Source organism: Capsicum annuum, chromosome 6, assembly GCF_002878395.1.
Source record: "Capsicum annuum cultivar UCD-10X-F1 chromosome 6, UCD10Xv1.1, whole genome shotgun sequence".
Taxonomy (NCBI): domain Eukaryota; kingdom Viridiplantae; phylum Streptophyta; class Magnoliopsida; order Solanales; family Solanaceae; genus Capsicum; species Capsicum annuum.
The window spans coordinates 188215260-188227717 of NC_061116.1; the positions used below are offsets into that span (position 1 = coordinate 188215260).

The following is a 12458-nucleotide window of genomic DNA, read 5'->3' on the forward strand; positions in this document are numbered from 1 at the left end:
GTGCTAACACCCTTCCAACTGGGGTCACAGATTGGACCCCAACTTAGTTTATAATCGGGGTATGTTGGTTAAATGAACACTCCCACAGTTTCAGTTTCAGACTTAGTATAAAACCTCAATTCAGTTTCAGAATCAGGACTGTCAGATACAGTTATCCAGCTCAGTATAGAACTCAGTTTAGTTCTATAAAATAAGTACTATCAGAAACAGTCACTCAGTTAACAGTAATACAGTATCAGTAAACTCAAATATCAGTCATTCAAATTTTAGAACTTATTATCCAGTGTTAATGAAATCTCCATTACAGTTTACATAGTTATGTGCATAGTATTGCATAATCAATAATTATAGCAGTTTTAGGTATACATGTACTCTCATTCAGTTATGTTCATGCCATTCAATCAGTTATTGTTCATGCATATGAACCCATGCATTCAGTCTCACCTCACCTAGCATACCAGTACATTCAAAGTATTGATGCATATATTTTTTTTGCACTATGATGTCTTATATCATAGGTTCAGACGCACGGGCTCCTGACCGTACTTAGCAGCCCAGATTATCAGCAGCAGAGTTAGTGGTGAATCCTCATAGTTCGAGGACAGAGTTGTTATTTTAGTATTTCAGTATTCAACTTATTTCAGTAGTCGGAGTTAGTTGGGGGCTTATCCCATCAGCTCTATATTCAGACCGTTAGAGATTTTTAGGCTAGAGTATTTCAGACAGATGTTCAGTTTATAGTATTGATTTTTTAGTATTAAGCATTTGATTTTAGTTTTGAACCTTATGGCAATTTCTGCCTAATTTCTGTATTATACAGTATTATTATTCAATGATTGTAGCAGTTACCAATCATGGGTTAGCTTGTGGTCCTTCGGGATTATGAGCACCATGTGACGTCCGGGGTGCAGACTCGAAGCGTTACACTACAAGTTAAGAAGCTTCTAGATTCTTTTAGATGCTTCTAGATACTCTGTACAAACTCTATAAATATACACTAAGTCAGCTAAGGAGTAACTGTAACTTCCAATTCTCATTATCACATCAATAAACACTTTGATCTTCTTCTTCTTCCTCTTGTGATCTGTTCCAGCTATGAAGTAGTGTGAGTATACACGTTATGTAGTAGATTTTATCAATGTTTATTGTTGGGACTGAAACTTCATTGACAGTTGTTATTTGGGCTATGTCAGAACTAATGAAACATCCAATATTACGGTCGTTGGCCAAAGCACAAAACGAAGTGAGACAAGCGTTCAAAGAGAAAATAGATTTTGATGAAGACATCTTGATAAATTTCCATACCTAATGTTAGTGATTAAATAAATATTAAGGCTACATGCTCCAAGCATAGTTGATAGGATATGTGGGGAAGAAACAATTATTGACGGATACATAATACCTGCGAAGGCCACGGTACTAGTAAATACATGGGAAATGGGAAGAGATCCTGAGATTTGGGATGATGCGGAGAGTTTTATACCAGAGAGATTTGAAAATTCTCCTATTGACTATTTGGGAAACAACTATGAGTATCTCCCATTTGGCTCAGGAAAATGGATTTGTCCAGGAATGCAGTTTGGTTTTGCTAATGTTAAACAACCTCTGGCTCGACTCCTCTGCCACTTTAACTAGGGACCTCCATACGGAACAAGTCCAAAAGATACGGATATGAGTGAGAAAAGTGGATTAAGTGCAGCAAAAGAGAAAGATCTCTACTTGATTGCCAAAACAAATAAACATTTGGTTGTCATGCTCTAAATGATGAAAACGAGCAAAGAATAAATTTTTGTTTGGTCTTCTTTTTTTTCCGTCTCCCTTTATGTCTGAATTTTATTTACCCTGAAATTCTGTAATGCAAAAGCTCTTTTTTTTCTTTTAATAATGAATAAGCTCAATAATTGGTTTTACTGTTTTGGATCAAGGGTGAGACCATCGAAGAATCTATTCGATCATTTTGTATAGTATGTAATAGTATTCCACTTAATAACCTTTGAACATTGAGTTTGGAGATCATTCAGGAGGTAGGGCAATTGATTCAGGAGGTAGGGCAATTGATCTTTTGTTGGAGTACTGGCCATTTAACCCCATGCAAGTCCATGGCTATCATAAAATGATGAAAGTTAATTCTCCTACCAAATTCCATTTACTTTTCGATTATTATGTATCCCCTTCACAAAGTTTGCTAAAAATAAATAAACAAGCTCTTGATCATCTTTATAGGGCAAATTATCTATTCTGATGAAGTGTCTTCCAGAATTATCATTTGACACCATTTTTCAGACGGTCGGCAAGACTCCCGCCTTCGCCAAGAGTTTTGCGTCGCTTCCACAATAATTCCCCCATTGGAAATAAACAATGAATTGTATTGTATGTGGTGGTGGGGAGGGATTACTAAAACACTAATTTATCGAGTCAACTCACAAAAATAAAATAGACTATTGATATAGTTTGACTTGATTTGGTGCTGAAAAAAAAATGAACAATATATTTTTCAAAAAAATTTTATATACAAAAATAATAACTATGATGTAATTTATGAGTATTTCTTAAATTTTTTCTTTGTTTTTATCTTTCATCATATTATTTCAAGTTTAAACTTAAAATTTTGAATGGTCCAATAAATTTTATAACCCATAAATAATATAAAAAATTACTTATTGGAGTACTTTTTATAAAATATTTACTCTATTTTTCATTTATAGCAACGATATTATGTATTAAAAGTGAATTATGTATGCAAAATAGATGTATTAGAAGTGTATTAAAATGTATTATACTTGTTTGATAAAAAAAATGTAAATTAAAAATGAATTAAGCATGCAATATAGATATATTACACTATACACTAAAAGTGAATTGTGCATGCAATATAGAGATGTATTATAAGTGTTTTAAATATATTATGCTTGTTTTGGTAAAAAAATCTGCACGATATATAAAAAGTGAATTATGCATGCAATATAGATATATTACACAATACACTAAAAGTGAATTGTGCATGCAATATAGATGTATTATAAGTGTTTTAAATAATTATGCTTGTTTTGGTAAAAATATCTGCACGATTTATTAAAAGTGAATTATGTTTGTCTTAAATTATATAGTTATAAATGGTAATATTTTCTAAATGTTGTATATTTAGGTAAGTATGTCATAATAATATTAATCTCAAATAAAGCCCAAATTAATACTAATGCCAACAAAATATTCAATTAAATACTAGGAATAACAATTATGTTGAATATCTATTCTTTATTTTTACATAAATACATAACCTAAATATATTTTTTTATTTAATATTTAGTGTTATTTTTCTAAAAAAAAAAAACATTTGAGATGGTTGTATCTTGGGGCTTTGAGCTAAAAGTGACAAAAGAGGTTGAAAATAAGGTGTAGGTGACTCAAGTCTTAATAATTGAGTGGAGGTGACAATTACTTTATTATGGATTAAGAAAGTTGGGTAAGTTTGAGAATAGCCCACAAACAAGAAATGGAGGGAAAAGGCGCGTTTTCTCTCTTTTCATCCATTATTGTTTTCTCTCTCTTAACGATTTTTATTATTCATTTTATTCACCATCTTCTGCTTTATTATCATCATCTTCTTCTTCATTATCATCTTCATCTTTGCTGTTGTTACCGCTACTACTGCTATTTGATCAATTTCTTAGATCAAATTTTATTTCGTACATCACTTTCCACTTTGGCATTACTTCATAGGAAATATTGGTAAGTCAAATTATAATATTTAGTTGAATTTGTCATCTGGGTAAATGCTATTGTGCTGTTTTTTCAATAATAGATAGCACGCGAACATGAATGCAATATAAGAGTCATCTGTTTAAACAGATCAATCATCGGTTGCAACAGATGAGCCATTTATTGCAACGAAAAACTCATATGTTGGATTCATGTTTATGGTTCTATAGTGACGTAACATGAATCGAACAGATGGGTCATCTGTTAAAATCAGCTTCAGGAGCATAACATGAATCCCAACAGGTAAGTAATCTGTTGCGACTGATCACTTGTTGCAATTTATTTTTCAACTGTTGCAACAGATTACACATTTGTTGGGATTCATGTTACGGCAATATAAAATCACTATTAATTTTTTTTAACAAATGACTTTATTTAGGTACCACTAGTGGAAGGATCAATAACCATAGGGGTGGATTCTCATGGTCAATGGATCGAGAAGAGCAATGATATATATGGCATTGGAAGGAGGGTAAAATGCTAGAGATGATAGCTATGAAAGTCCAAAGTGATGTTTCATATGATGATTTTGTGAACTTAATGATCAACTATTGTGGACTGAATTATCAACCAGAAGAAGTCGCCATCAGCTATATGCACAGCTCCTTTGAAAATCAGAGAGTACTACCTTTCAAGATAACCGATCAGGTTTGATTGCATGCTTATCTTAGTGATTCATCTAGACCGGTGTTAAGGGTGTATATGGTTGAAAATATGAGAGAGATGAGAACCAAAATGGAGAAGAAGAACAACAGCAAGACATATTTGATGATAGGTTAGATGATCTAGACATGAATATTCCAAATGATAATCAAACACCTATGCCCGTTGATGCGACCAATATGGTGGGCAATTCTTCTCGATCAACACAGTCTGGCGATCATCAAGATGTTAAGAATGGCTTTTACAAGGGAATGTCATTCAAGGACAAGGAAGAACTATCTACTACTTTGTTTATTGCTTGCTTGAAAAAAATATTTAGAATAATGAAGGTGATTAATTCGAGCAAAGTCTTTTGCTACAAATGTGCTAATCCAAACTGTAAGTGTTAGTTAAGAGCGGTGAAGTACATAAGTCCTGATAGATTTATCATTCATAAACATGAAAAGTATCACCCATGTGGTTCTTCGGGCAAAAATCTTCACGCCACGGTAAAGGTCCTCGGTGAATATTACACAATAATAGATCCCTTCTACAAGGTTTATGGCCAATCAACTTCTTATGGGATTAGGTGTCCTAGTCAGTTATTGGAAGATATATACGGTCATGGGGATATCCAAGGATTTGGTTAGGGGGACATACGAGCATAAGTATGCACTCCTTGATGTCTACTATTATATGCTTGAGTTCACAAATCCCAGAAGTAAGACGCGTTGCATGTTGATGAAAAAAGAAGGTTCAAGTACTTTTTTGTATCCTATGGTTCTTGGATTTAAGGTTTTTCACATTTGAGAAAAGGTATAGCCATCGACGGTACCTTCTTAAGGAGTATATATAATGGAGTTCTGCTAGCGGTGGTGGCATAGGATGCGAAGAATCACATCTTTTCTGTCGCTTTTTATGTAGTAGATAAGGAATGTGATGCCTCTTATGGATATTTTTTTGAAAAACTGTAAAGCTGCGTAGAGGATACCGAAGAGTTGTGTTTTGTTTTGGGTAGGCATCCAAGTATTCCAAAGTGGGTTCAATTCTTTTCACTTTAGCTCACTTTGGTTGTTGCATCAGGCATCTTGGAGAGAACATTCGGACCAAATTCCACAATGAAAGGATCGTGACTCTTTTTTATAGAGCAGCTAAAGCATATAGTAGAGAGCATTTTATAGACCATTTGAATCAAATAGTGGATATGCATACCACGGCTGTAGAACATCTCGTACGTGTCAGTTTCGAAAGATGGAGCCGGGCATTCTGTTCAGAAAATAGGTACATTCTTATGAATTTAATGTCTTGTTTGAGTTACAATTTTAGTATGATGTCGTACTAAGTGATTCTTTTGTATTGGTACAATATTATGACGTCAAACGTAGCTGAATAGGTGAATTCATTATTTGATGATGAAAGAGAATTTCTTATCGTGGTTCTGTTTGAAATAATAAACAAGAAGTATGGCTAATTTTTTCACAAAAGGCGTGTGGAGTTTGAGGACGCGGGAACCCTAATTATTCTAGAAGCGGAAAAAATAATATCAATGATCATCAGTCTGGGGAATAGGTTATTATCTCATCAAATAGCAGATTACAAGTCAGTATCAACGGTCATGATGATATCACCACGGTCGATCTTCAAACAAGATCTTGTACATGTAGAGTTTTCGACTTGGACAAAATACCCTGTCCATATGCTATGGCAGCACTTAGAGCTCAATACGGTGCAAAATATGGAACTAAAATTTATAAGTACTCCTTACCATATTATTCGGTGGAAAAATATACAATGTCATATAGTGGGCATATTACTCTGGTGCCTCCCGAAGAATCTTGGATTATTCCTCCAGAGTTTTTGGAGAGACTAATACCTCATCCATATATTGACCCAAGCACTGTCAAACTGAGAATAAGGTCACATAATAGGAGACGTGGAGTCGGACAATCATTTTCATCAAGAAGAAACAAGTTCTCCATATGTAAGAGCGTTGGCCACAAAAGAACTACATGCTCGAATCGTAATCCACCACGATTGTTGTAATTGCAAAAACTTGTTTTGTTGTTTATTGTGAACTTTTATATTTTTAACTCATTGTTGTGAACATAAATGTTATCATTTATTACATAAAATATCTTTTTTTATAACTTGTACATCAATAAAAAGAGGCAAAACATGAACTAAATATAGCAGACCACAAAATTAATTTCAACAGATTACCCATTTATTGCAACAAATGGACATTAGCTGAAAGAACATAATACAGCTCATCAAACTGAAATGTTTTTCTCTAACAGATGTCAAATCTATCGTAACAGATGGATAATCCATTGACAGAAATCCAACTGATGACCAATCTATTCCAACAGATGGTCCATCTGTTGAAAGAACTCAAAATCTAAAACTGCTATTTCTACTGGATTTAAAATTGCTCCTTACCTCTAACCGTCGATATGTTAACATGTTTAGAAGAAGAAATAGACAGAATAAGAATTAAAAATTCAAAGTTGACCAAACATAAATTTTTCATTAAAAGAAAAATAAAATGCATTAGGTATAGATCCGATATAGAAAAATTAAAATAGATACGCGAAAATAAAAAAACACATTCTAATTATTATTATCAATATCATCAACATTATTATTGCTAGTCGGCCAATCGTCAACCGGCAGTAGCAAGACCCTCATCAACCTCTGCATTTCTCTGAACATACTTTCTCTCACGGTGAACTCTCTCTGCAAGTCGTTAACCTGACTCTAAAGTTCCCGCACGGCGTCGTGTAGAATAGCAATGTCCCAAATAGGATCAGTCATATCTATAACACACAAGAATTGACAAAAAACCTAAACACAAAAGTAAAAAAACACTCTGAATGTAATACAACATATACTACTAACTGGTAGATTTACACAAAAAAAAAAACTTACCTCAATGAGAAAGGAATTTGCTCTTTGAATAGACGTGGTTCAAGATATAATGCGAAAGATAAAATATAAGAAATAAATAAAAGTGGAGAAGAATGAAGATTAAGAAAGGACCTATTTATAGAGGATTGAATCTGAAGGTGTTAGCCAAAAAAAGCACGACTATTCAGCTTCATTATATTAATTATATTCAAACTGCTGGCTTTTTGTTTTCTATGAAAAGTTGTAACTTTTTCTTTTACATTCAAACTTCTCACCTTTTAAAAATGGTTTGAGACTTAATAACAACCGTTATTATTGATCTGTTGCAATAGATCGTCCATCTGTCACAATAGATAACCTACTGTTGTAATAGATTTATATCTGTTGCAACAGATGGTTTGTATGTGCAATAGATGAGACATCTGTTGCAATATATGGATTATCTGTTGCGATAGATAGACCATCTGTTGGAGGAGATGTTTTGATTTCTTCTAACAGTTGATTCATTAGTTTCAACAGATGGAGAATTTGATTCATCGACTATTTTGAATGTGTTAGACAAAAAGTCATGACTATTCACCTTTTTTTAATAGTCAGCACATACCTTAATTAATCCAAATTGGTGATTGTTTTATTATATAAACAGATCTAAAAACAAAAAAGGTGAAAAGTCACGACTTGTAGAACTTGCCTTTTCTTGACGGTCAAGTAATCCTCTAACATTGAAGATGGTTACTCTTTGAGCCTCCATAGTCTTATACACTACTTAATGATGGAAAGTGAAGAATAAACATTGTCTGAAATTGATAGGGTAGGAACAATAAGGTGTGTGCAGATGATTGGATCTATTTTCAGGTATGAGAGTTATGTATTATTGATCAGGTTATCATGACAGACACACATAAAGTACAATAATTTTGTGAATGCAGTTTTTTATCGATTAGACATTGATTCTTCGAACAAGATCATATATTTTATAGTTTAGTTTGATAGGTGCAACTGATAAGGCCGAAGGGTTTCAAGACGGTGGTGTCGATACCCTGTTACAATTTAATAATAGTTTTGCTCATGTTTGTGTGTCAAGTTTGGAGAAGGGTTTAAGTTTTTGGCGGCAATGTAAACATCCAATAGTGATTGGACCAATTTTAATGGTGCAATGGACTTTTGAAAGGCCTTCGAAGCCTCGCACTACAGCAAACAAGAATGGAAAACCAATAGAAATTCCCCTGGTCTAAATTTATATAGATGGGTTGCTCAAGAAGACTATTAATAGCAGAAGATGCTTGGGAGAATACCTATACGGGAAAGAAGAGGTGGAGAAAACCATATACCATCTTAGACCTTATTTAAAAGGATATACAGGAAAGAAAGTAAGGAACTTCTAGAGATTCTAGATAATGAAATTGACTTAGAGATGAAAAAATTAAATGAGCTTCAAATGTGGAAGTGTACCCAAATATTAAAAACCATCAGTCGTTCTTGAAAAAGAAAAATGCTCAAGAGGACTGGAGTTAGACACTTTTCTAGGGACTATGACTAGCGAGCGTGACCTCAATAAAGACCCACAAAGTGTAGGACCAAAACTCTAAGGAAGCAGCTTGGCGAGCATATAGGATTGGTATGATTTTTAGTCAAGAATGAAACCTTATCCAACAACTCCAGAAGTAAAAATAAGGAAAGGCAAGGCGTCAATTTTTGAAGTCTAACTTGTATCCCATGACTTCTGTTTATGGTTCTGATTAGGTCAATGGCAGTAGAAACAAAAAGGTTTGAAGTTGGGCAGAAATCCCATGCCTTCTTATTTCCACTGCCTTTGACTAGACCAGGGCCATAAAGGAGGCATGAGATGCAAGTTTAACTTGAGAAATTGCCACCTTGGCTTGATCCCTTATATTTACTTTAGGAGTAGTTGGTTCAGGTTTCATTCCTGACCAACAATCTTACCACTATCGGTGCTTGTAGAGCTAAAACCTTAAAGTTCTGGTCCGACATTTTATGGATCTTCATTCAGGCCACGCTAGCTAGTTGCAGTCCCCTAACAAACTTCACAGCTCCAATCCACTTCAACATTTTTCTTTTCAAAATGGACTGGTGGATTTTTATTTTTGGATACACTTTCATTTTTGCAGCTCATTCAATTTTTTTTCATTTTTAATGTCAACTTCATCAGCTAGTTTCGCTACACTTTTCTTCCTACTCTGTGTTTCTTCTTTAATAAGGTCTGAGTTGATATATGGTCTTATCCACCTCCCCCTTCCTGCACAGGTATTTTTTCAATCATATTCTGCTATAGTATAGTCTCCTCGAGCAATCCATCCATATAAATTTGGACCAAAACAAAAACTGTATTCATTTCCATTCTTATTTGCACTAATGTAAGGCTTCAAAGACCTTTCAAAAGTCCATTGAACCCTTAAAATCAGTCCAGTCACTATTTGAATATTTACACTGCCACCAAAAACTTGAACCCTTCTCTAAACTTGACACATAAATATTACCAAAATCTTCATTAAACTGTAACAGGGTATCGACACCACCTACTTGGTCCCTCAACCTTACCTATTCAAACCTAATAATTTTAACTGTAAAATGTCATATCTTGTTTAAACTATTAATGCCTAATAGGTACAAAACCAACATTAACAAAATCATTTTACTGGATGTTTGTTTTCACGATAGGTTGATCAGTACTACATACCTCCCACATATGAAGTGGGTTCATCTGTAATCAGCTTATTCCTCTGAACCCATCATTACTCTAGCCTTTAATATTGGTCAAGGAAAAGTTGATCCAGTTTCACTTCTTTTTATTTATAAACAAGAGAAAAACAATTGATGTCAAATAAGAGAAGAACAAAAAGAACATTACAAAAGGGTAACACAAAATTAAATGAATCAACAGATGACCCATCTGATGTAACATATTATCTGTCTATTTAATAGATGAGTCATATATTGCAACAGGCGATGCATCTGCACAACAGATGTATGACATGTTGCAACAAATGGGTCATCTATTGGAATAAATCAAACCATCCTTGCTACTAGTTTGATTTCTTCCAATAGTTGCTCCTTCTGTTCCAACAGATGATTCATCAGTTGAGAAAGTTGTTGCAATAACATCAACAACATAAACAACAGCATCAACAACAAATAAACAACACCATATGTTTCAACACCATCAACAACACAAATACCACATGTTCCAACAACACCAACACCCCCAACAACAGCACCACCAAAGTAATAAACAACAGACATAAAAAAAATGATACTGACAACATGGCTTTTTAAGTTCTCTCAATAAATAACTTTTTTTGTATATTGTAATAAAAATAATAGTTAGTTCATTCAAGACTTAAAAGTCACCTTTTCTTTAATTTTCTCAATAAATGGGAAACTGGTAATGGGTAAACCAATAATAACAATAGATATAAATATCAAATTTAAATAACATACAAATAAGAATATGACAAGGAAAAAGCAATAGTAAACCATACCTGCAATGTCAAAAAAGAAAAGAGATCAGTACACCCATTTCAGTCGAGAAAAGATATTGATCGGTTGAGATCCAAAAGGATCCTCATGCGAAAGAGGGGAGAAAATAAAGGAAAAAGGAGACGATTGTATTACCCTAAAGAGAAGAGAAATAAAATTCTGAATAAAGAAGAAAAAAAGATGAGTTGAGTTAATTTGGGGCTGAAGGAGAGAGAATTCTAGAGATAGGTTTTAAATATTCATTAATAAATTTGAGAGGCGCGAGAAGATGGTGACATTGAAAATACAAGATAAGACTACTTAAGGAGGAGATTTTTGAGTTATCCCAGTAATATTTTTTACCGCCTTAGTATTTTATGTTTTTTATCTTGAATAGGAAATTAGGAAATTGCTTTAGAATTAAAAAAAAAAGATCTTAAAACATATAAGTCATCTGTTGCAACAGATGACAATTTCTGTTTGAAAATTTCCAATGACTCAGTCATCTGTGACAATATAAGGCATCGCCTATTTGACAATTTACAATAGATACTTAATCTGTTGCAATTATAACATAATTTTTTTGATAAATTCCAATAGATAAGACATCTGTAGTAGAACATTTATTTTTATACAATTTCAATTGAGTTCATATGTTTAACTACAACTTCAATTGATTTACCTTAAACTAGGGGTAAGTTCATAGGGTCAACTACAACTTCAATTGAGTCTTTGGCAATTGCATGATGTTGGTATGGCGTTCCTCCTGACCTGAGTCATAGATCGATCACTCTGAGTTGAAATGATCTTTATTACCTCATTATCAAGATAATGCCTAAAATTCATTTAGCCAGAACTAGGGGTGAGTTCATAGGGTCAACTACAACTTCAATTGAGTCTTTGGCAATTGTCTGATATTGGTATTACATTTCTTTAGACTTGAGTCGTCGATCGATCACTCTGAGTTGAAATGATTCTTATTACCTCATTATCAAGATAATACCTAAAATTCATTTATCTAGATCTAGGGGTGAGTTCATAGGGTTAACTACAACTTTAATTGAGTCTTTGGCAATTACATGATGTTGGTATTGTGTTCCTCTCGAACTGAGTTGTCGATCAATCACTCTTAGTTGAAATGATTCTTATTACTTCATTGTCAAGCTAATACCTAAAATTTATTTAACTAGAACTAGGGGTGAGTTCATAGGACAACTACAACTTTAATTGAGTCTTTGGCAATTGTATGATATTGGTATTGCGTTCCTCCAAACCTGAGTTGTTGATCTTGGGTGTATTTATACGCCTAAGCATCATAGCCAACCCATATTTTAGCTAAGTTTGGATAACAAAGTGCCTAGTTTATTATGTTTTTACTCTACTTCTATGTAATTGAGCTAACCGATGTGATTAGCATGATTTCAGGTATTAATGAGGTAGATGAAGACATAATGGGACTATGGAATGCAGATGGCATATGACACAAGACAAAAGTAGCTTATTGGGCCAAATGTAGCGCCTATAAACTATGTCCAAGACTAATTTGTTATTTATAATTAGTTCAGGGACTTAAAAGGCAAATATGAGAGAAAAGATTATTAAAAAGACTTGATGCTGAATTTTTATCATTATTCAATATTCTGTAGTATTTTAAATAAGGGAATAGCGGCTTA

The 12458-nt window shown here is 33.5% G+C and overlaps 1 pseudogene; it reads left to right on the top strand.

The window, feature by feature from the left end:
- The window catches only part of LOC124899571, a 51829-nt pseudogene extending 50068 nt beyond the window's left edge, over positions 1-1761 (top strand).
- Positions 1762-12458: the final 10697 nt, after the last annotated feature.